Source organism: Macaca mulatta, chromosome 7, assembly GCF_049350105.2.
Source record: "Macaca mulatta isolate MMU2019108-1 chromosome 7, T2T-MMU8v2.0, whole genome shotgun sequence".
Classification (NCBI taxonomy): Eukaryota; Metazoa; Chordata; class Mammalia; order Primates; family Cercopithecidae; genus Macaca; species Macaca mulatta.
In genome coordinates this window covers 89852042-89878974 of record NC_133412.1, presented here as the reverse complement: position 1 = coordinate 89878974, position 26933 = coordinate 89852042, and the positions used below count along the sequence as shown (strand labels likewise).

At 35.7% G+C, this 26933-nt stretch overlaps 1 protein-coding gene across 13 annotated transcripts in view; it reads right to left on the bottom strand.

Annotated features, from left to right (window-relative positions):
- The window catches only part of MEF2A (myocyte enhancer factor 2A), a 160900-nt gene that overhangs the window by 108856 nt on the left and 25111 nt on the right, over positions 1-26933 (bottom strand). For 8 of the 13 annotated variants that reach the window (XM_077938239.1, XM_077938240.1, XM_015143137.3 and 5 more), the window contains 1 exon segment: positions 18865-18945. The gene's annotated coding sequence lies outside the window, so the exon portion shown is untranslated. 13 annotated transcript variants of the gene reach the window in all.

Genomic DNA, 26933 nt, shown 5'->3' with positions numbered 1-26933 from the left:
TTTTAGTAGGTCATTTTCATATCAAGTCATAAATATTCTTTCTCTGAACTGTCATTTCATCTTATAATTTCTATTCGAGCCATAAAAACTGTACTAATAACATATCTAAAGTTCTGAGACCAAAATCATCTAAATCAAAATGCCAAATGATACTGAAGGCTAGAAACAGAAAGCAAAGTTACCTTACAAATAAATACAGACCATACCAAAAAAAAAAAAAAAAAAAAAAAACCCCACACATATGGTCTTAAAAATGAAACTTCTCATACAGTTCTGAAGTTGACTGTTTCTGATATCCTATAGGTAACTCAATATGGCAGTCTTTCTAAGAAAAAATGATGTGTGAGTTAAGTCCTCAAAAACTGCTGAACAGCAGCAGTGCTGGGTGACAGAAGATAGCATTCAAAGAAAAGCAAGCAATTCTTATAAGATACATAGATCATAATCACATGAAAAAAGACAAATTAATAAATGACTGGAACAAAGACAAGGCAGGAGACAGTGGAAGAGTAACATGTTGATTTGGCTTCCTGAAATCAAAAGCACCTTATAAGACTGCTTCAAAATTCTCTCACATCCAGCCAACCAATCAAAACCCAATTATCTGTTTCAGACAGGTTCTGCTAGCATCAGGAGATAGGCTTTTTCTTACTGTAATAAGAAGCCCCATGGCCACAGCTCTCAATGGTGTACCCATCGACCGAAAGAAAACCAAGTATAACATTACAGGTATTCAGTACCCAAAAGATGTCCCTTGTCATCAACTGTCAGTAAAAAGGTGGAAGGCACATGATAGGTGATATATATATTTTAGTATATGCCTAAGATTAGATCTCTCTGTAAAGGGCTTACTGAAAACCGAGTATTCCAAAAGCCAGATCCCAAAGGAGCTACACTGTTAATACTATGCTTAATTGCCTCTCACTACTTTTTAGTAGGCAGCAGAAAGTACTGGTAAGGTAAGTCTGAACTCTGATGCTAAAAGAAGCCAATATTTAAGATGCATTATACTATGTCACCTCATTGACTTCATTTCCGTTTGTCTTCTCAAAACTAAGGAAGAAACAGAAGAAATTTAAAGGATGGAGTGAATACAGCAAGATTAAGATGCAGTCCTATACAAATGCTAACAATTAACTGACAAAAAAAAAAATAGTCAAGATATCAATATTGTAATTTTGTCTAATTTATTCACAGATATTATAAAATGGATACACATTTCCTTGAAAATATTTTCTCATTTTATCTTTTCTAACATTAATAAAGAAGTCTTTACTTTGTATACATGTAAAATACCTATTATTTATTTTTAAGTATTTCAATTTTCTCAGCTGTTTGTTCTCTAAGTTCAATCTATAAGTTTAAACATTGAGATCTAATTTTTTTTTTTAAGAACGAGACTGACTGTGGTTTGACATATGAGAACCACTAAATCTAATCGTGTTCCCCAGCGATATTTTCTTATTTTTAAGTCAACACAGTTTTTATTTTTAAGTAGTGTAACATAAAAGAGTCCATTTTGAATCCAAGTTCCACTAAATAGCTACTAGTGATCTTGACCAAGTCACTTACTTGCTCAGCCACAGTTTCTCATTTTTAAAATGAGGCAAAAACCATACTTCACAGGCCATGGGAATGTTGATGTAAATAAGAAACTATATCAAATTATCTATGGTACAATGTGCAGTATACACAGGTCTTCCATAGAAGTTCAATACTAAATGGTTTCTCAGTCATTCTGTTTTGTTTGGTTGGTTGGTTCAAATTTCACAGAGAAGTGGCATATGGTAGTGGTTAACAGGACAGGTTCTGCAGCATGCCCGCCTAGATTCAAACCTCAGCTCCACCACTTACTACATGTGTTGCCTTGAGGAAGTTACTCAATTTCTCTAAGTTTCAGATGCCAAATCTTTAAAATACTGGACTAATGATAATGCTCATAAGCTTGTAAAGATTAAGAGATAACACACATAAAGTATTTGGCCTAGTAATCTGCACATGTGCTCAATAATGTTGGTCATTATCATTACCATTACCTAATATTAAAAACTGTAAAATAATGCAATAACCATTACTTAATAAAGTGATAATCATACTTAATATTAAAAACTGTAAATTAACAAGTACAAAAACACTCACAACACATGCACTCAAGTTGCTGTGAAGTCTCCATAAAAGACAAATACCAGAAATTCAGCTTATCAGCCTACTGCAAAGGCCTCAGCCAGAGCTACATCACTAGCCTAACTGGCTATGTCCAACCACATTCTCAGCTACCCAACTTAGATATCCCACAGGTATCTCAAAACCTGACATTTTCTTAAACCAAACACACCAAGCCAATTCCTTTTCTGTACCAGCCACTGTTCACCTTTAGCCTAAGCATTGCAACAACCCCCTAACTGGTCTCAGCAGGCACTTTTATTTCCCTCCAATGCAATTTCCTCATTTCATTACAGCAACCTTTTAACATGCCAATATAATCGTGTCACTTATCACTGTTCTTAAAAGCGCAAGCCTTTAACATGGCCTAGAAGGCCCTGCCTTATCCTGTCACTCCTCTACTCAAGGAACTCCTCATTCCATGCCACGCTTCCTCTTGCCCAGCAAGATTCTTGACACAGGCTGTTACGTACTTAGAAAGCTCTTAACTCCTTTCTGTTTCAGGGCCTTCACACATACTACCACCTTGCTTTCTCTCAGTAGGTCTTATCCCAAGCCCTTCTCCTCACTGACAGTCCTATCTATCCTTTGTGTCTCAGTATTACCATTATTTCCTCAATGAAATGTTCCCTAACATCCAAACTATGTTAGGATTTTTAATACACTTTCCTAACAAACTGTACTTCTCTCTTACGGCATTTACCTCAACTGTAATTACTTTCTTATACAATTAAATGTTCAATTTCTTTTCCCCCAACCAAACTGTAACCAAGGGAGAAGATTAAGTCTGTTGTATTTACTCCTATAACCTCAGCTGCTACCATAGTTGCTTAACGAATGAAAGCAAAAGTCAAAGTATGAGATTTACAAGCTCAGGCTGTTGGACATTCTCTAAGAACCAATTTTTTGGAGTTATAAGTTATTGTTGGGCTTGGCGCGGTGACTCATGCTTGTAATCCTAGCACTTTGGGAGAGTAAGCTGAGAGATCACTTGAGCTCAGAAGTTCAAGACCAGCCTGGGCAACATAGTGAGACCTCATCTCTAAAAAAAAAAAAAAAAAGAAGTTATTCTTCACTGAACTGCAGAAGGGAAGGTAACTTAATATTTATTAAATATCTTCTACATTTATCAGTAGCTGTGTTAGACCTTAATATATATTATTTCATGTAACAGTAAGAATAACCCTGTGAGGTAGATGGCATCTGTTCCACCTCCTGAATGAAGCAACTACGAGTCAAAACAATTAGTACTCACCCTAAGTCACACAAGGAGGCAGAGTTGAAATTTTGGTGCTAATATCATGTCTTTTTCCATAACAGTACATTATCACCACCGGGAACTATTTAAATAGTGGTCAAAAATGTCACTGATGTGATAAAACCTTCAAGGAGCCATCTAACTCCAATTTCATGAGTTTATGGTACTTTTCAGTAGCAGAATATTAAAACAATTTCTACTAAGTTGTGTATGGCTGCACAAGGGAAACTAGAGCATGTGGAAGGACCATTACATTGCAATAGTTACCTTTAAAAGGCAATTTATCTGATGCTACAATAGGCTGTCAAAATACAAATGCCTTGAGCAGTTATCAGCTAACTTAAGAGTTCTGACCTCCTCAAAGGTCTCCATTTCCCAATCCCTCCTGCTCTGCATATCAACACCGATAACCTTTCCCTGCCTTCCACTGATACACTGTAGTTTCAAGCATTTGCAAAGGAACTTGAGCTTCTTACTTCCCTCTACTACTCCTGCTTCAAGGTACCTTTAAAAAATGGTACCTTGAAAGAAATGGCTCCTCTCAATCTCAATTATTAAAGACTTAGAGGAATCACAATTGCTAGATTACCCACAGGGATGACCCTAGGAGGGGTGGCTGGGGGGACTGTTAAAGTGTGTATAGTTTAGACTGAGGTTCTCTCAGTTCCTACTGCCGTTTACTATTGTTGCATAAAACAATAACTAGATAGTTCAATAAATGGATCAATAAAACTCACTGATTTAATGCAGTGGTTCTCAACTTAAAAGGATACCGGATTCAAATGAGGAACTAAAACATATACTCTGCATGCACAAACTTGCCCTAGACCCACAATAAAACTATCAAATCATAATTGAGACTAATATCCAAGCAAGAGTACTTTTTAAAAGCTCCACAGATTATGATGATGTACATCTTTAGTTCACAGCCTCTGTTTTATTCTATTACAATATTAAACTCCTTATTCAAACACTGATTGGCTATGTGCAAGAGTGAAGTAGCAAAATCATACAAATGAATCAATTCCTGACTGTATTATATCTACCCACTGCAATTTATACACACATTTATGTCCTTCATTTCCATAGAAAAGTATCTCTCCCGTTTCCTTGAATTACATGGTTTTCTTGGTCTTTTCCTTTTTTTTTCTCACTTGCTAAAGAAGAATACAAGAAGAATTTTATATTCTTCACATTTCTGAAGGAAAAATAGTTTCAACACACCAAAGTAGGGAGAACACACATTCTGGTTTACCTGAGACAAGTAAATCCCAGTTTATGTCTATTATGCAGGTGTAAGTAAGACCCTTTACTGTCTAAAGTATCCAGGTTAGATAGCAGTAGTTTATTAGAAGCATACCACTGTTTTCCTTTTCTTATTTTTTAGAGACAGAATTTCCACTCAGTTACCCAGATTGGAACACAATCGTAGCTCAACCTCCCAGGTTCAAGGAACCCTCTCATCTCAGCTCCTCTCCCCTGCCCCTGACTCTAATTTTTAAAAAAATTTTTTGAAGAAACGGGGTCTCACTGTGTTATTCAGGGTGGTGTCTTCAATTCTATATGATTTTTAAGTTGAATTTAAATATGGTATTTGAATGGTATTCATATACCGTGAAACTTACCTTTTTAAAGTGTATAATTCAGTGTTTTTTGTTTGTTTTTGGAGAAGACTCTTGCTCTGTCACCTAGGCTGGAGTGCAGCAGCACGATCTCGGCTCACTGCAAGCTCCACCTCCCAGAGTCACGCCATTCTCCTGCCTCAGCCTCCCGAGTAGCTGGGACTACAGGCGCGCACCACCACGCCCGGCTAATTTTTTTTGTATTCTTTAGTAGAGACAGGGTTTCACCCTGTTAGCCAGGATGGTCTGATCTCCTGACCTCGTGATCCACCCACCTCAGCCTCCCAAAGTGCTGGAATTACAGGCGTGAGCCACAGCGCCCAGCCCAGTGTTTTTTTTTTAACCATATTCACAAAGCAGTGCAACTATTACCACTATCTAATTATAGAACATTTTTATCATCCCAAAAAGAAATTTGATATTCATTAGCAGGTATTCCCCATTCCTTCCTCTCCCTAGTCCCCAGCAAATACTAATCTACTTTCTGTCTCTATGTAATTTGCCTATTCTAGAAATATAAAATTATACAATCTGTAGCTTTTTGTGTCTGGCTTCTCTCACTTAACATGATGTTTTCAAGGTTCATCTGGGTTATAACATTAATCAGTACTTCATCCTTTTTTGGCTGAATAATATTGTACTGTATGGATACACCGTATTTCATTTATCCATTCAACAGGTGATGGGCATTTGAGTTGATTCCACTTTGACTATTATGAATAATGCTGCTATGAATAATGGTGCACAAGTTTTTGTGCGGACATATACTTTAAATTCTCCCAGATATATTGCCAGGAGCAGAACTGCTGGGTCATATGTTAACAATATTTAACTTTTGGAGGAACTGCCAGACTACCCTCTAAGGAGTCTGAAGTATTTCGCATTCCCACCAGCAAAGCATGATACCAATTTCTCCACATTCTCTCCAATACTTGTTATTTTCTGTCCTTTTTTATTATGCCATCATGGTGGATGTGAAGTGGTATCCTGTTGTGGTTTTAACTCTGCACTTCCATAACAATTAATAACATTAAGCATCTTTTCATGTGCCTATTGGTCATTTACTTATCTTCTTCAGAGAAAATCCTTTTTGAAGTTGGGTTACTGTCTTTTCATTGCTGAGATGTAAGAGTTCTTATATTCTGGATACTAACGCTTACAAACATGTGATCTGTAAAAACCTTCTCCCACTCATCAAGTTTTTTTTGTTTTATTTTGTTTTGTTTTTGAGGCAGAGTCTCGTTCTGTCACCCAGGCTGGAGTGCAGTGGCACATTCTCAGCTCACTGCAACCTCCACCTCCCAGGTTCAAATGATGCTCCTGCCTCAGCCTCCTGAGTAGCTGGGATTACAAGTGCCTGCCACCACGCCTGGCTAATTTCTATATTTTTAGTAGGGATGGGGTTTCACCATGTTGACCAGGTTGGTCTCGAACTCCTGACCTCAAATGATCCACCCACCTCGGCCTCCCAAAGTGCTGGGATTATAGGCATGAGCCAACACACCTGGCCTCATTTTTCTTGATAGTGTCCCTAGAAGCAAAATGTTTTTAATTTCGCTGAAGTCCAATTTACCTATTTCCTCTTTGGTTTTATCTAAGAAATCATCGCCAAATACAGGATCATGAAGACTTAGCCTACATAGTTTTAGCTCTTACATTAAGTATTTGATCCACTTTGAGCCAATTCTTGTATATGGTGTTAGGGGTATGAACACCATTTGTTAAAAAGGCTATTTCCCTCCAATGAACTGTCTTGGCATCATTGTAAAAAAAGAAAATTTGTTTTAATTAAAAAAAAAAATCAATTGGCCATAAATGCAAGGGTTTATTTCTAGACTGTTAACTCTGTTCCATTGATTTGTTTATCCTTATGCCAGTAACATACTGTCTAGGTTACAGTAGCTTTGTAGTAAATTCTCAAATTCAAAAGTGGGAGGCCTCCAACTTTATTCTTTTTAAAGATTGTTTTGGCTATTCTAGGTATCTTCAATTTCTGTATGAATTTGAGGATCAGTTTGTCAATTTCTGGCGGCGGGAGAAGACCAGCTGGACTTTGATAGGAATTGTGTTAAATATGCTGATTTGGGATGACTGCAATCTTAACAAGATTAAACCTGCCAATCAATAAAGATGGTACATCTTTGCATTTATTTAGGTCTTCTTTAATTTCTGTCAATGATGCTTTCTAGTTTTCAGTGTACAGGTGCTCTGTGTCTTTTGTGAAATTTATTCCTAAGAACTGTATTATTTTGATAATACTATAATTTTTGTAATTTCATTTTTGGATTGTTCACTGCCAGTGTTCTATACGATTATTGATTTCAAACACTTTCAGTAATATAAAAGAAGGTTAATTAAAAATCTTTACTGTATTTAAATACGATACCCTGGGTCCTCTAAACAGTATCTACTAGAAGGAAAAAAATTGATCTAAATAAGTAAGAAACCCAAGTGGCTGTCTACTTTGCTAAAAGATTATGAAAAACCAGAATCAAGAAATGCCAGATAACTTTAACACCAATTTTAATATGAGACAATGCAACTACATTCCACACACAAAAATGATGCCATATATTTTCTTATAAAATACATAAATAAAAAACCCACTCATACTGTATACTCTCTTTGTCAAGCTTGAGGTGAATTATCCTATAATTTGTAACACAATGGCAGACTCTTTACCCTTATGGAATTATCTTCTAATTACTTTTAATATAAGAAAACTTTTCTTTGTTCCCACTAAACTAATACGTTTTAATTAATATTTACAATTAAATCCAGGCAAAATTTCAAATTCTAAATTAGCCTGAGACTATCATAAGCTATTATTTTATGGAAAATGACTAAGGTATTCCATTTGAGCCTGAACTGTACATGCTATATTATCATATGTTTTTAAAATACAACATTATGTTATATGAACACAATCACAGCTATAAAGAAATGATTCGATAAAAACATAAACTGTACTTTGAATATAAAGCTCATAGACTTAATGGTCATTACTTGAAAGTGCAGTTTGGCTTTACGTAACTTTCATAAAGCCAGAACATACCCTACAAATACACTAATTTTATGAACTTCTGAATTCAATTAGGTTATTATACATTTTTAGGTAAAATTCAAAAATACTAACATCTGATTCAAGAAATAAGATCAATAAAAGTACAAAAATTTGGACAGCATTGAGAAAAATAATCTCATACTAACAAGAAGAGAGCAAGAAATCACTATGACCCAAAGCCATCATGAACAATGTTGTGCCACGCACATGGGCCTGGGGCCAAGAGTGAGCAGGTGGGGTCTGAAAGCCAACTTGTCTTCCACTTTCTAACACCCTAACCCTAGCAGAAGCCACTATTTACTTAAAATCAGAGGGGCCTTTTCCAACTTTGCAAAGACTAGCTGTGGTCTAGCTATGATACCTGTAAACTATCTACTTGTTCAAAAAGTTAAGACAACTGAAATACTGAATATTGGTACCTTTGCCTAAAATCAAAACAACAAAATAGCACTTTTTCTTTTTTTTGAGATGGAGTTTCACTCTTATTGCCCAGGCTGGATTCCAATGGTATAATCTCAACTCACTGCAACTTTCACATCCCAGGTTCAAGTGATTCTCCTGCCTCAGCCTCCCAAGTAGTGGGGATTACAGGCACCTGCCACCACACCCAGCTAACTTTTTGTATTTTTAGTAGAGACGGGTTTCACCATGTTGGCCAGGCTGGGTCTCAAACTCCTGACCTCAGGTGATCCGCCCACCTCGGCCTCCCCAAGTGCTGACATTACAGGCGTGAGCCACCACGCTCGCCCAAAACATCACTTTTTATCATGTGTTTATCTATTATGTTTTAGGTAAAATAGTCAATATACCAAAATAAAAACAGGATAGGAGGAGGGGAGAAATCACCTAAAAACCCAAAACATGGTTTAAAAGATGGCATCTTTCTATTTTAATTTGGCTTTCTCTGATTAATAACAAGTTACATATTTTTGTACGCTTCCACACAGTGTTTTTAGATTAGAGACATTCAGAGCTGAATGGGGAAAAACAAAAGCAGCTTAGGGGTAAATTGTTCACAGCCTATTCCTATTAGACTCTATTCCTATTAGTGAAATATACAACATGTTTTACACAATGAATAGCAAATACAGTGCAAGTACCTTACATTCACAGTGAAATTAACTAAATTTGATTAAAACTGGAAGCAATTTTTTTTTGTAATGTCAATAATCACTCCCTTCACTTAACTGCAAAAGTTGTTCAGAGTTTTTTTAAGTTGGGCCTCCTTAAACAGGACATACGATTATTTTAAAACTATGTAAACCGTTAGTTGATCATGGTAAATCATCCAAACTACTAACTTCAAAATTTTTATCTGGATGACCAGTCTATAAAATATCAAATATCAATGAATTATAATTTGATTTTCAGTGATTCATGTCTTTTACTACCTCAATTCATTTCTACAAAGCACAGCAAGACTATCGCTCAAAACTCCTACGGGAGATTATAAGAATTGAAGATATAATCACAGGGCACCCTGAACTCCTTAGAGATAAGCATAATATTACGAAAATCATTAGAAAGGAGACTTTGTAAACTGTCCCTGTTAAGAGGAGAGCCCCTCCATCCATGGTCTTTCATTCTCAGATTAATTATACCTACATAAAGAACAATGTCCTGTCTTCACATGGGACACAAAAGAGAAATAAAGGATACAGCAAGGCAAGGCATAGAAATGAAAATGAGATTCTAATCCTCTACCACCAACAACTCACTCTCAAAATTAATGCCCCCTCATTTGTAAAATGCAGATACTTATGCCTATCTCAAATACTTCTCAGGATGTCATAACTACTGGAAAAAAAAAGCTTTACAAATAATTAAATCATACAAAAAGATGAATTATCATTACTAGAAATAATCTCGGTTCTCTACATTATGATTCAAATATCAAATACATTAAAACGTTTTAACCTCATATCATCTGAATCAAACCTGTGTATAAATGCTGCTCTAAGTCTAACCTTATCTGTATTTATTCAGTAAAATATGATTTTGAGTATACATCAGAGATGTAAAAATACATAAAACAAAAATTCACAATTCAAGGACTGATTACAAACTCAAGTTACAATTCAGATCTAAGAGAATATGATAAGCACTCCTGAAATCACCCACTATTCAACAATCATTAAATCCCTCCTCCACCACACCTAGGAGTCAACTATTTTCCTGATTATTCTGGTAGCAACTCTCTTCTGTTTTTTTTGTTGTTACTCATTTTCTGTTTCATGGCATAAGCACAGATCCCTAAACATCACGGCTTATTTTACCTGTTTTATTTTTGCGTATTTTGTTTTTATTTTATATCAGTGGAATCACATATAATGTGTGATTTCTGGCTTCATTTGAGAAACATTTTGTGATATTTATCTGTAGCTGTAGTTCTTCCATTTTTCAGCTGTAAAGTACTCCATTGTATGAATGTATCATGATTTTATTTATGTAGCCAACTATGATGAACATCATATTGAGTGTGAGGCTATTACAAACAGCTACCAATGTTCTTTAATACATCTCTCCACATACATGTACATGTATTACTCAAGTGTATACCCATGAAAAGAAATTAACGGGTCACAGGGTATGTAAATGTCAAGATGTTTCTTAAAGTGGCTGAGTTCCCATAACCTAACACCCTCTCAAAAACTTGTACTATAAATTCCTTTTTAAAATTTCAGCCATTCTAGTGGGCATATGATGGAGCCTCTTTGTAGTTGTAATTCGCATTTCCCAGGTTATTAATAAGGTTAAGTACTTTTTTCCCCACATTTCTTAAATATCTGAATTTCTTTTGTGAAGTATTTTTCATGTCTCTTGCCCATTTTTCTATTGCATTGTCTCTGTCACAATGATTTGTAGAAGTGCTTTGAATATTCTGATACATGTCTTTTGTCTGTTAAAGGTACTGCAAATATCTTCTCAGCTCTGGCTTGCTTCCCTTTTCTTAATGGTGACTTTGCAGGAACAAAATTTCTTAATTTGAAGGTAGTCAAAATTATCAATTTTTTAATATTTGCCGTTTTTATTTTTTTTAAGAAATATTTTCCTAGCCAAAGAGCATGAACCTGTTCATCTATATTAGCGTCCACAAGTTTCAGTTTTGTCTTTCATGTTGAAATATACAAATCATCCTTAAACTGATTTTTGCATATGGTATGGAACATAAGTCATCTCTTTCCATATAGATTATCGCTTGTTCCAGGATGACTTATTGAATAATTCTTTCCCTACTACTCTAAAGCGTGCGTTTTGTCGTAAAGCAAGTGTCCGTGTACATGTGAACCCTTTTCCAGGCATTTAATTTATTTTGTTTTTATACTTGTGGCTTTATTTCATGAAATTAATGACTGTAGATTTATATAAGTTTTTAACAGAGAAAGTTCTTCCACTATGATCTTCTTTCAAGACTACTTTAGGCTATTCTTGAGTCACAAAATTTCCTTTAAAACCCAACACAGGCCATGATCTCGGCTCACTACAACCTCTGCCTCCCAGGCTCAAGTGATCCTCCCAACTCAGCCTGCTGGGTGGCTGCGACTACAGGCTGTGTGCCACAGTGCCTGGCTAATTTTGTATTTTTTGTAGAGACAAGGTTTTGCCGTGTTGCACAAGCTGGTCTCAAACTCCTAGCCTCAGGCGATCCACCCATCTTTGGCCTCCCAAGGTGTTGGCATTACAGACATGAGCCACTGCACCCAGCCCTTTTTTTTTTCTTTTTAAACCTGTGAGAATCTAAAAAGTACTGTAAAGCTCCTTAGGCCCTGAGCCAAGAATCCTACAAAAAAAGCATACCAATTTACTTGTTCATGCTTTATGTACAAGGTTTACCTTTCAGGCATAAAGAAGAATGTAATGTCTGTAAATGTACTGAACAAATCTAAGCTTTCAACACTGTTGGTAGCTTGGATGTTCACCTTGCACAATACAGTTCAACTTTGGAAGTTGTGATAGGCAGAATAATTACACAGGAAAGATAATCACATCCTAAATTGCCAGAACCTGTGAATATGTTACATTACATGGAAAACGAGAATTAAGGTTGCAGATGGAATTAAAGTTGGTAATCATTTGTCCTTAAAATAGGTAAATTAATTTGGATTATCTGGGTTGGCTCAACGTGAACACATCTTTAAAAGTGGAACAGAGGCAGGACACAGCGGCTCACACCTATAATCCCAGCACTTTGGGAGACCAAGGCAGCCAGATCACTTGACGCCAGGAGTTCGAGACCAGCCTGGCCAACATGGCAAAACCTCGTCTCTACTAAATAAACAAAAAAAAAAAAAAAAAGCTGGGTGTGGTGATGCGTGACTGTAGACCCAGCTACTTGGAGGATGAGGCACGAGAACAGCTTGAACCTGGGAGGTGGAGGTTGCAGTGAGCAGAGATTGCACCACTGTACTCCAGGATAGGTGACAGAACAAGATTCTGTCTCAAAAACAAACAAACAAACAAAAACAAAATAGCAGAACACAAAAACAGACAAATAACAAAATTTTTGGAATACTGATTGGGATTACTTTGAATTGAGAATAATCCTCAGAAGAGCATGGAGTATAGTCCTCAAAAGCATATAACCTTAACAGGCAATAAATTAACCCCACAATAAAGGCTTCTCTGGACCAACACTGACAAGCTTAAACAAAAAGATTCAACTGATACCAATTTATATATGTACAAAAAGTCCAACACTATATAGAAGATACAAAAAACAACAACAACAACAAAAACCCTTCACCCAACAATGTCAAATCACAATGTCCAGCATCCAAACATTACAGGGAATGAGAAGAGGCAAAAAAATGTGGCCCATGTAATAAAAGTCAATCAATATGAAGAGATCCAAAAATGTAAAGTTAATGGAATTGACAAGGGCATTAAAAAATGATTATAAATAAACCTACTATGCTACAGAAGGGAAAGAAAAATAAGAACATGAGAAGAATAATGAAGAAATAAAACTTCCAGAGATGAAAAATGATTTTCAGAAATTAAAAACACCCTGGATGGGATTATTCATTGTGGAAGAAAAGATCAGTGCACTTGAAGGCATGGTACTATTAACCAACCAATAAAGCACAGAAAGAAAAAAATGAAAAACAAAAGCAGTATCAGTGCCAAGAGAGACAATATTTCAAATATATAACTAAAATTACACGGGAAACAAAAACAAAAACATTTGAAGAAATAGTGGCCAACATTTCCAAATTTGGTTTTAAACAATAAACTAAAAAATCTAGGCAGCATTATTGCAAAGAAAACCATACAAGGCCCATCATAATCAAATGACTAAAGCCCAGTAATAAAGTCTTAAGAGTAGCCAAAGAAAATAGAAAACTTACATACAGGGAACAAAAGGTAAGAACAGCAGACTTTTTGTCAGAAACTATGCAAACTATTTCACAAACTATTTCACAAAATTTAACAATGACAAAGACCTAATTCATCAAGAAAACGTAAAAACCCTTATTACGCATGCACCTAATAATAATAGAGCCTCCAAACACATGAACCAGTAAAAGGAAAAATAAATCCACAATTAAAGTTGAATATTTGAACACTCCTCTCTCAGAAATTATTGAAACAAATAGAAAATCAAAAGGGACACAGAAGTCTTAAAGAACACTATCAACCAATTTGACCTAGTTAATTAACATCTTTAGAAAACTCCACTAAGCACATTCTTCTTTACTAACACTGGCTGGGCATGGTGGCTCACACCTGTAATCCCAGCACTTTGGGAGGCCAAAGCAGACAGATCACTTGAGGTCAGCAGTTCAAGACCAACCTGGTCAACATGGCAAAACCTCGTCTCTACCAAAAACACACACACACACACACACACAAATTAGCCAGGTGTGATGGCCGCATGCCTGCAGTCCCAGCTAATCAGGAGGCTGAGGTTGGAGGACTGGTTGTACCCAGGAGGTGGAGGTTGTAGTGAGCCAAGATCACATCACTGCACTCCAGTCTCGGTAACAGAGTGAGACTGTCTTAAAAAAAAAAAAAAAATTTACTAACACAGACCACCACAACTGTGCCTTATGATAAATCTCAACAAGTTGACAAGAACTTACATCACACAAAGGATGTTCTTGGACTACAGTAGAATTAAATTAGAGACCTGTAAGAGAAAGAAATCTGGAAAATTAACAAAATATTTGAAAATCACATGGGTCAAGGAAAAAAAATCACAGTGGAAATTTTAAAATACTCTGAACTCCATGTAAATGAACACACAACATTACTAACTTTGTAGGATGCAAAACAAAGGAAAATTAAAAGATTAAATACTCTTTTAGAAAAAGAAGGAAGTTTCCAAATATCAGGAACAAAAAAGGGGATAGCACTACAGATTCTTCAAATGTAAAAGAACAGGGATCCTAAAACACAACTTCGTGCCAATAAATTAGACAACTTACATAAAATAGACAAATTCTTTGAAAAAGAAACAACTAAAGCTTATTTAACAAGAATTAACATAAATCCATGAGTTAAAGAAACTGAATTCATAGTTTTGTTACACTAGGTAGCTAGTCAGACATGAGCAGGGCAGGAGAAGCTACACACACACACACACACACACACACACACACACCACACACACACACACACACACACACACACTCACACACACACACACCCCTTCCCCCCCCACCATCACCAGCTGATGGTCAGGCAGTTGTTAAACTGTCTCTCTAAAATGATAATTGGTCGCGGCCCACGCCAGTGAAAGGCAGTCTCCCAACAGATAAAAAACACCTGAAGCCGGTGATCAGCAGCTTCCCTATAACATCTCAGGAGTTGGACGAGTCGGCTCCAGCATGCACATTAAGAGGCAAAATGGTGGCATTTAACTGGTGTATGACCTCCTAGGACACTGGACTGGTAAGGGAAGAATACTTCAAGGAAACATGCATACGACTTCAGTAAACACACTGCACAGGCTCCCCTCCCAAGCGCTAGGCCACTGTGAATGCAGACGGCCCACCCCAAGGGAAAAATCAGGGCAGAAGGGACACAAGACTCCAGAAGTATGCCAACATATAAAACCCTGAGTCAAAAGTCAAACCAAGCACTGATCTCTCAAGTTGCCCACTTGGCCCTCTTCCAGGTGTTCTTTACTTCCTTTCATTTCTGTTCTAAAGCTTTTTAATAAACTTTCACTCCTGCTCTAAAACTTGCCTCGGTCTCTCCTTCTGCCTTATACCCCTCAGTCGAATTCTTTCTTCTGAGAAGGCAAGAACTGAGGTTGCTGCAGACCCATGCAGATTCACCGCCGGTAACAGTTTAAAACCTTCCCACAAAGAACCTCCAGGTCCAGAGGTCTTCATTGGTGAATTCTACCAAACACCTAAAGAAGAAATAACATCAATTCTATGCAAATTCTTCAAGAACAAGAAATTTTAACTCATTCTATGAGACCAGCATTACCCTGACACACACACACACACACACACACACACACACACACGCAAGCAAAAACTACAATCCAATGCCTTCTAGGAATGTAGACTTTTTAAAAGAGTCAATGCAATTTTAGCAAGTGAATCCAGCAATATACAAGAAGTGTAACACATCATGACCAAGTGATAATTATCCTAAGAATACATGAATGGTTGGTTAAATATTTAAAATCAATCAATATAACTGACCACATGCACAGACAAACAGGAGGAGAGGTAGGTGACCATGTCAATAGATGCAGAAAAAACATTTCACCAAAATTCAACACCTATTCATGAAAAGGAGAGGGGGGAAACAACAACAACAACAACAACAACCTCTTACCAAGAGCTAGTGAAAAACTTAGTTTTCTACCTAAGATCAGAAGTAAGGCAAGGATGTTAGTTCTCACCACTTCTATTCAACACTGCACTGGGACTACCAACCAGTGTAATAAAGCAAGCAAAAGTAATAAAAGGTGCATAAATTTAAAAGGAGGAAATAAGATAGTCTTTATTCACAGAGAAGATAATGGTCTACATAGACTATTTGAAGAAATCTACAAAAAAGCCACTAGCACTAATAATTAATTTAGCAATATTACAAATTATAAAGTTTTATATAAAAATCAATTTTACCTTTGTATCCTAGCATCAATCAATTGGAAAATGATATTCTTTTAAATTCCCATTTATAATAACATAAAATTAAAATAATTAGAGATGAATTTAACAAAATATGTGTCACACCATTACACTGAAAACTACAAGACACTGCTGAGAAAAAATAAAGACGATTTAAATGAATAGAGGTACCAAGCTCATGCATTAATGAGATTCAATATCCTCAAGAAGTCAATTCTCCCAAATTGATCTCTAGGGTAAAAACATTCATAATCAAGATCCTGTTAGGCTTTTTTTGGAGAAATTAAAAAGCTGATTCTAAACTACATAGAAAGAAATAAAAAGGATCCAGAACAGAAGAAACAACTTTGAAATAGAAGAACTTAGAGGATTTACATTACCAGATTTTAAGATTTACTATAAAGCTTCAGTAATCAAGACAATGAAGCATTGTCATAAGGATAGATATATAGATCAATAGAACAGAGTTCTGAAAAAGACCCACACATAATGGCCAATTAATTTTCAACAATGTGCCATGATAATTCAACAGGCGAAAATATAATCTTTTCAAAAAAACTGCTGGAACAATGTGATATCTATATTCAAAGAAATAAACTTCAACCCTTACCTCACACCATATACAAAAATCAATTCAAAATGGATCACTGACCTAAATGTAGTAGCCCAAAGGAGTTCTAAGACATGAAGGAAAGCCAGGAGAAATTCTGTCTAATCCCTATGACAAACCTCCAATTTCTACTGCAGCAGAATTGTAAGGAAAATCTCGAATCTGAGCTTCGCCAGTTAACATATTAATCTATTCAAAAAGAAAGGGCATTTCCAATCTAAGTACAAAAGTTAACTCCTAAGCAAGTAGTTATTAACTCAGGCACAACCCATAGAACTACAGAAGGCCCGTCATGAAGAGTAAGACACTGTCTACATCCTTAGAGACTAGTAGAGGAAGCAGCATAGAGGATTCCCTAAAATTTAAACACGACTCAAAATATAACATATGAAGTTATACCCACAGTCATCACTGAGGTTCAGAGAAAGTACAGAGTACTCAGCCATGGGCATGAGTGCTTTAGCTCATATCACTCAGTTTCCAGCAGTTAATGAACAAAGTAAACAGATGAGAAACGTAAGTAAAATCCTTGCTTAGCATCTGTGGAGTGGGAAATTGGTTCCAGGATCCCCCATGGATACCAAAATCCTAGACACTCAAGTCTCTTATATAAAAATGGTGTGGTATTTGTATACAACCTACACAAATCCTCCTATATTTTGAATCATCTCTAGAATATTTATAATATCTAATGCAATGTAAAATTTTTATTGGTGCATTATTTTTTATTGTTTTGAAGTATAGGGTTTTTTTTATCCACAGTTGGTTGATCCACAGATGAGGAACCTATGGATAGAAAGGGTCAACTATAATGATGAGAAAAGAAGAAAAAGATTTACAGAAGACTAACCAAGGTTTATATTTTAAAATGAGAATTAAACTCCACTATTCCCATCCCACCTACACATACACAAGTTTTAAACTGAAGGTACTTTGTATCAGCTGGATAAACAGGCCCTTTTCTCCTAGTCTCCTAAACTAAAAGATTATCAATCATTAAATGGGCTGTTCTTCAGTCAAGTTATAAGAAAAATATATAGCCATATGAAACTGATGTCAGAATACTTTAACAAAGAACTCATTTTTGTAAGTTTGTAAAATGTTATTTCTTTCTACTATTTAATTATTCAAGAAAAACAACCTCAGACCTATGTTAAGTAGCAAAAGTATTCCTGAAATGGGCAAAAAAAAAATTTTTAAGATACCTTTTCCAAGATTTTTACTGACGTAATCATCAGGCTTGATCAATGATATCTAATATTTAAAATGCTAATGTTAACTCATTATAACACACTGAAAAATATCCCCTAACATTTTTCAAAATTACTTCTTTTAAAATATTCTAGCATTAATATAATTCACTTCTTTTCCATTTTAAGTAGAAGGTGGAATTCAGGTAAGGTTTCACACATGAAAACTTTTGAGGACTACACATCTTACTGAGATACTGTGAATGTTAACCTAGGCCAACGTAATTTTTTTTAACCAAAATAATCTACTCCTGAGCTTTGCAAATATGAACCCATTAATTTAAGGCAGTTAATTCCAAGTGTTTTAAAATGTCCACATTTTAAAAGATCCCCTAAAATTTGCTTTTTCTATTTGACCTTTCCCACGCTTCATGAGATACAGCTAGATATGTCCACGTCATCTTTCACTTCAAAATCTTTCCTCAGCTCATGTAACTCATGTCCCCCAATGCTCCCTTCATCTTATTAACTGTCTCAGTGACTACCAACTACCTACTTAATTTTTTCTTCAAATAGAGGTTAACTGATAAAAGAATATGGAAGAAGTGTGAAAGATGAAAAAATCTGAGATTATTTCAGCAGCGTCAGACAAAATGTAAGAGAAACTAAACTGCCAGTACACAATATTATGCATTTCAACTGAATTTTACAAATTTCCTTAACTGGTCTAAATTAAGCCCCGCCTCGGCCCCAAGAAAACCTCTATAATAACTGCCATTCAATCTCACAAGCACAGCTTGATTTTTAAAATACATTTCCATTGTATTTACTTCTTAACATAGAAAAGAAAAAATGACTTACTAGAAATGAAGTATCAGCAAAAAGTGCACTTAGATATGATCCTTGCAGAAAATTCTTGTTCCTTTTCGCAAAATGCAATTCCTTAAAAAAGAAAAAAATTTGAGTGCGTTATTGTTCTTGACTCCAAAACTGAATTAAATATACAATTATACAAAATTCTAGCACTCGACACCATTCTTAGCAGAAAGCTCCACAAATACTGTTAAATGAAAATTAAATTTTAAAAAGTCATTTGTTTTATTTGGAATAAAACAAAATGTTAGCCAACTATTTCCATTGTTACAAATCCTTTTTCTTCAGCAAGTATTACTCAAATGTTCAATAATATTCTTTGCATTGTGAGATTCAAAACTTGGTGTCCTAGGTCCCATTTTCCTATCCTCTGTATCATATGTTATACTTTATGTTTATCTGTACTGTGTGTATAGCCTATTGAACTAACTAGTTTCAATAAACAACTTGTTTTAAATAGTTTAAAATGTTCACCATATTGCTTTCATCAAGAAAATTGTGAAATAATTATGTTATCACCATAAAATATACCTGTATTTCAATACAATGTGTATATCTGTACTTTTCACTAGCTAGCTATCTTTTTTTTTTTTTTTTTTTTTTTTTTTTTTTTTTTTTTTTTTTGAGACGGAGTCTCGCTGTGTCTCCCAGGCTGGAGTGCAGTGGCGCGATCTCGGCTCACTGCAAGCTCCGCCTCCCGGGTTCACGCCATTCTCCCGCCTCAGCCTCCCAAGTAGCTGAGACTACAGGCGCCCGCCACCACGCCCGGCTAGTTTTTTGTATTTTTAGTAGAGACGGGGTTTCACCATGTTAGCCAGGATAGTCTCGATCTCCTGACCTCGTGATCCACCCGCCTCGGCCTCCCAAAGTGCTGGGATTACAGGCTTGAGCCACCGCGCCCGGCCGCTAGCTATCTTTTAAAGGGAACAATGAAATTAACACAAAATGACAAAAATGAACAGAATACTGATGGTTGTCCATAATTCGCATTAATAAAGGAACACTAGTGAACACTGCTCAATGGATTAGGTGCATAAAGAATAACCCAGCCCTGCTACATTCTTGCTTGAAGATAGAGCAAGACATTCAGGTAGAAAAAAGAAAGCTCTCTCTCTCCTCACTCCCATTGGCCAGGATCAATTATAATGCTAACACAGTAATTTAGAAATGCATGATCAGGTGATTCAATCAATCCCCAAGTAAATCCATTTCATCAAATGAAAATAATTTCTCCACAGAAACGCCAATCTTCTGAATCTGATTCAGCAGTATTAATTATTATGACAGTGATTTTGCTTCTATTCGGAAATGGACACCTCCTTTGGGGGTGGGAGGGAACAACACAAACTGCCAACCATTCTTTTTATATTAACAAATTAAGTATTAAAAGTCCAAACTTTAAAAGACATAAAAACACATAAACAAGGCTTTTTTTTTTTTTTTGCAAAGGTAAAAGAAACTTGCTTTAAAACGCCATTTCAGCTTTTAATCTAATTGTACTAAAATGCAGAAAAAAATTCCTCAAACTTAGATGCATTACCAACTTCTAAAATACAATAATTGAAAGTGAAGCCAAAATTTAGCTATTTGGCCTATAGCAAACAAGTGATTAAACACAAATTTGACAGTTACACATCACAGTACAAATTCTCACATCAAAATGTATTCCTCAATTATATAAATGTAGTTATTGATGATGTATTTTGTACTTAGTTTTCAAGTAGTTTCTAAAAGACTATATTGTTAAAAATCAAGTTTTTATAGTTCTTTTACAGTAATCTATAATGAAACACAGTCTTTCAAAAAAAAAAATAAAATGTTAGTGCTGAGTCAGTTATCACCAAATTTCATATATTGAACCTTCAAATCCCACGGCTTCTGTCCATCTAAAAGGGAGACAACCTGGACCTCTAATTGCTATCCCTATCTCCCTTTACTACCCGTTGACATACATTGTTAACCTGGACAACAAGCCATTGCCAAAACTGTTAAGCTCTTTAACTTTGTTTTTACCTCCACCTGGAAATAACTTTCCCCTTTGTCTCTTATATAGATCAAATGTCCAATTCAAAGACGCGTTCGGTGATGCCATCTTCAGTACACCTTAACTATCACCATCACTCCCAGGGAGTAAAATTATTGTAGTTAGTTGTACAAGTATGAGTCTCCCCTATTATACCATATGCTTTTTTAAAAGAAGGAACTTTGTACTTTGTTCTTTTTATATCCCCAATATCTAGTCAATATCTGGCCCAGGATTCAGTATAATACATTTGGAAAATATTTACTAAGCATCCAACATATTCCAGGCACTTTTCTAGGTGCTAGGAATCAATCCCTATCCCTATTCCTGACTTCACAGAGCTTACATTCTAGTGGGGAGACCTACAGTACAAGGTGAATAAGGAATATATAACATAGGTGGTAGGTTGGTGGAAAAGTCCTTAACGAGAAAAAAAAATTAAGCAGGGAAGGAAGTACTGTCAGAGGAAGGAGATTAAAACTATAGACAATGTACCCAGAGAAAGCCTAATGTAATAACAACAACTACAAGAGCAGCAGTAATACTTGAGTATTTATCATATGCTATTCAGCATACTAATTGCTTTACATGTCATTACCTGACGTAATGCCAACAACAACATTATTACCCCATTACTATTCTCAAGACGCAATGCAAATACTAAAGAAGCAACTTCCCAAGGTATTCAGCTAGTAAAGTGGTGAAGCCAGGATTAGAATACAGGAATGCTTTTAACTGCTATACATAACCACAGTTCAGTAAATGCTTTTGTTGAATAAAGAGGTGGAAAAAAAATGAATGCCTAATACAGCAAAGCAAACCTCAGTCTCAGAAGACCAGTACATTTGAGCAGGTTCAGATATACATTGTACATCAATACCTCTATATGATAGAGACCATGAACAGGTAGATACCTGCTGTGAAATATTTACAATTATTGATAATTTCATAATATCTTTTAAAATATATTTAATGTTTCTATATGACAATTACCAGAACTAAAAACTATACAACATCACACAAATCACATGGATAGAAATAATGTGATGTAATAAGAAATACATATTTGGTTTCTCCTGGAGTGGCAAGTGTCTCTTGTACGCCAGTGAAATGACTAGTGACTAGGGGGCCCTAAGTAGCTTCAATACGTGTGCTGGTCATCAGAAAGACCCAGGCATGAATAGAGAGTTAATGTTTTCAGCCCCAACTCCCAACCTCTAGGGAGGGGAGAGAAGCCGAAGGTTGAGCTGATTACCAACGGTCAATGATGTATGTAATCAATCATGCCTAGGTAACAAACCCTTCAAAAAAAAAAAAAAAGGACAGGGTTTGGAGTGCTTCCAGATTGCTGAACACATGGAGGTTCCTGGATGGTAGCATGACCAGATAGAGGATGGAAGCTCTGTGCCCCTTTCTATACACCCTACCTTATGCATCTCTTCCAACTGGCCATTCATCTACATCCTTCATAATAAATGGGTAAACATAAATAAAGTGTTTCCCTGAGTTCTGTGAGCTGCTCTAGCAAATTAATCAAACCAGAAGAAGGGGTAGGGAGAACCCCTGATTTATAGCCAACTGATCAGAAGTACAGGTCACAACCAGGGACTTGCAATTGGCATCCAAAGTGGGCCAGTCTTGTCAGGCTGAGCCCTCAACCTGTAGGATCTGATAGTATCGGGTAGATAGTATTAGAATTGAACTGAATTATAGGAAATCCAGCTGTGTACACTGGAGAACTGCTTGGTAAGTGGGAAACCCTCAAACACGTTTTGGTGACTGGAGGCAAAGTATCCCGTGGCGAGTGGTGTATGAAAGAGTCCAAAAAAATCTAATTTGTTTTTTTCCTATCTCAAATAGGTGATTAAAAACAAAACGCCTTTTTTAATAGAAGGTACTCCTGAAAGAAACGAGACCTTTGAAGCATTATCAAGGACATTTGAATGTTGAATATCATGTTTTATACCATGGTACAACTTTCTCAGCTTCCAATTTTCCGTACTAGTAAGAATGGTTAAATGAAACGACTTCAACCAGTGTTCAAATTATTTGTACTACCTTACATTTGAAAACAATCAAAATTTCACTGGATGTTCTGTAATGAACATAATGCAGTGTCAAAGAAAACAAAAGTTTCTATATGAAAACAGTTCCAAAGTCAATCCAAAATGAAACTCACAAAATTATGAATTTCATTTGTAATCAAAATTTAGGATTAGCTGCAAAGGGTATTTTTAATTCAAATGAGGGTGAACTCATAAGGGCACCCAATTCCTCATGCCTTAAGATTTTTGCTACCAGCCATGATGTAGCAACTGGTATCGGAATGCTCTCCCATTGAACTAAACTAGAAAACTGACAAAATATATAAAACTACAATTTTAAAACATCAGACAATGAGCAGCTCAGCACTGTGAGGCCTGGAAAAAGGGAAAGTATCCCTACAAATACTTGGATGCACAGTCAGGATGACAGTGCAGAAAAGGGAAGCCAAGAAGAATATGGAGGACTCACTGAGTACAAGAGACAGATAAAAATTTAGGAAGTCTGAGGTAGTGGGAATTTGTGGGACAGATTAGCAAAAGGATGGTACTCAGGAGAGAAAGTGCTCCTGAAATCTGCAGAGGGATTCTAGAGCAGCACTGCCCAAAAGAAACATAATATGAACCTAAAATGTAATTTTTAATGTTCTAGTAACTACACTGTAAAGTAAAAAGAAGGTGCAATTAATCTTAATACAATGTATACCACCCAATAGAGTCATAATATTATCACTTCAGGATGTAACTGATATTTAAAAAATGAGATTTTCATATACGTTTTTCCAACCTACATCTCTAACATTCAGTGTGTTTGAAATGATTTGGATATTTGTCCCCACCCAAATCTCATGTTGAAATGTAATCCCTAATGTTGGAGGTGGGACTTGGTGGGAGGTGTTTGGGTCATGAGGGCAGGTCTCTCATGAATGACTTGGTGCCCTCCCCTTGGTAATGAGTTCTCACTCTGAGTTCACACAAGATCTGGTTGTTAGTACCTCCCCCACCCACTCTCTCTTGCTGCCCTCTCTTGCTGCTTCTCTTCCCACATGACAAGCTTGCTTCTCTTTCCCTTCCACCATGACTGTAACACTTCTGACACACTCATCTGGAAGCAGATGCCAGGAGTATGCTTCTTATAAGTCTGCAGAACTATGAGTCAAAATAAGCCTCTTTTCTTTATAAATTATCCAGTCTAAGGTATTCCCTTATAGCAATGCAAACGGACCAATACAGTGTGTTTTACACATACAGCACATGTAAATTCAGAATAACCATAATTCAAGCACTCAAGAGCCACATATGGCTAATGGCTACCACACGTAACAACACAGCTCTATAGTTTTTCATCGAATGTGTGCATGAATAAAGTGAAATTCACAAGGCCAGGCAAAGAACAATGATCAGGAAGCACTATAATTAAAAAAAAATTTCCAAAGATTACATAAGACTGCAGAATGTTCAAGTTTCACCCAGAGAAACCTGGGCAATCAGTAGAAAATGACGCAGCAGCACCGCCAAGTGCTAACCTAGTCCTATAATAGTAAAGGCTACACTAGATCTGCCAGAACAAAGTTTAAAAGTAAGCTCAAAAGGTTCATACATGTCTGCAAGAAATTTATCAGTCTGCCAAAACAAAATAGGAATCTCTTGACAGGAAATCAACAAAATCCAGACAACAGTGCAATGAATGTCCAGGAGTCAATCAAAACTTACTAAACATAAGAAAATGAAGAAATGTGTGACCCACACCACCTAGGGGGGAAACCTGATAAAAGAAAGAAGCCTAGAAGCAAGAGAGGACGTCTTTAAAGGCATAAACTTCAAAACATTATAAATCTATTGCTGAATTTTTTTAAAGGAACAAAAAAGAAAATGATTTTTAAAAGAATAAAATGCATTTTCTAAACATGAAAAATGCAGTATCTCAAAAAAGTAACCGGATGGAATTAACAATAGATTAAACTGCAGAAAATATCACAAAATTGAAGATATAAAAACAGCAAAAAGAGCAAAACAGATCATCAAGAACCTGTGAGAATATCAAGGGCAATCTAAAAATAATGTCATTGGAATTGCTGAAGGAAGGAGAAACAAAAAATGTATGAAGAAACAGGGCCAAAAAATTTCCAAATTTGAGGAAAACTGAACACACATATTCAAGAAACTCAACATACATACAGCAGATTAAGCACAAAGAAACCACAACAAGGCACATAATAGAAATCCAGTCATATAGCGAAAATCTTACAAGAAACCAAAGAAGTGGAAAGACACATTACACACAGAGGAACAAAGATAAGAATTACCAGACTCCTTGTCAAAAGTAATGCAACAAGTTTAAAACAAAGGAATTACACCTGTAAAGTGCTAAAAAAAAAGAAAAAAAAAAAAAAACTGTGTTAAGCTAAAATCTATATAAAGCAGAAATATTCTTCACCAACAAAGGGGAAATAAAGACATTTCAAACAAACAAAAGCTGAGACAATCTGTTACCAGGAGGCCTGCAATCCAAGAAACACTGAAGGAAGAGTTTTAACAAGTAGAAAAAGGGTAGCAGAACTGTACAACAGAGAGTGAGCCCTAATGTGAACTATGGACTTAGCTAATAATAATGTATCAGCCCTCAATTGTAACAAATGTACCACACCAATACAAGAGGTTAATCATAGGGAACCTGCAAAGGGTGCGGTTGGCGTGGCATATATGAACTCTGTACTTTCTGTTCAATTTTTCTGTAAACCTAAAACTGCTCTAAGATATAGTCTATTAAATTTTTTAAAAGAGCAGATAGAAACCTAGCTCTACACAAAGAAAGAGTAACAAATGGTAAGCATGTGACAAATTATGACATTTAAGTTTTAAGAAGATATTAAGCAAAAGTAGTAATAATGTACAGTAATAATATACGTTGAATAAAATCAATGACAATAGCAAAAAAAAATGAAGGGAAGGAAATTGGAAGTACACTACTGTAAGGATCTTACATTATTTCTAAAGTGATGAAGGTGGATTGTGATAAGTTCAAGATTCATGTTGTAAAACCCTACAGCAACTACCAAATACATAAAATAAAACTAATAAACCAAGAAAGTAGATTAAATGGAATGCATATTTTTAAAATATGTAATCCAAAAAAGGTATAAAAAGAGGAAGAGAAAACACAAAATAGGTACGACAAGTAGAAAACAAAGATGGTAAGATAGCACACTTAAATCTAACTATAATAATAATTACAGTAAATATATATGGTCTACACACCTCAATTAAACAGTAGAGACTGTTATACTAGATTAAAAGTAGAGGTTGTCAGATTAAGTAAAAAAAACAAGACCCAACTATATATATGTTTCCTATAAGATACTACTTTAAATTAACACAGATAAGAAACATAAAATAGAAAAGGATATATCTATAAACATTAATCCTACAACCAGGAGTGCCTATATTAATATCAAAGAAGAGTACAGGAGAATTAATAAAGGGATGTTTCATAATGCTTACAATGTCAAATTATCAAAACTACCAAATAATTCTAAACATGTATGCAGTCAATAATTTCATGAGTTCCAAAACACATAAAGCAAACATTGACAGAAATAAAAGGAGAAATAGATAAACCTACAATTACAGCTGGAGATTCAAATACTCCCTTCACACTAACTGGTAAAATGAGTAGATGGAAAATCAGTGAAGATATGTAAGACCTGAACAACACTATAAACCACCTTGGTTTAAATGAATATTACAACCAACCACTACAAGAACAAACATGAAAATATACATGTGTCTTGGTACAATCAACAACAAAGAACATATGCTGGACCATAAAACAAGACACATGAATTTATAAGAACTGAAATGACATAGAAACTGTTTTCTGACCACAAAAGAATTAAAGATCAGTTACAAAAAGGACATTTTTTGGGGGGGACATTTTCCATTTTGGGACATTTTCCAAACATTTGGAAATTAAGATTTCTAAATAACTCATG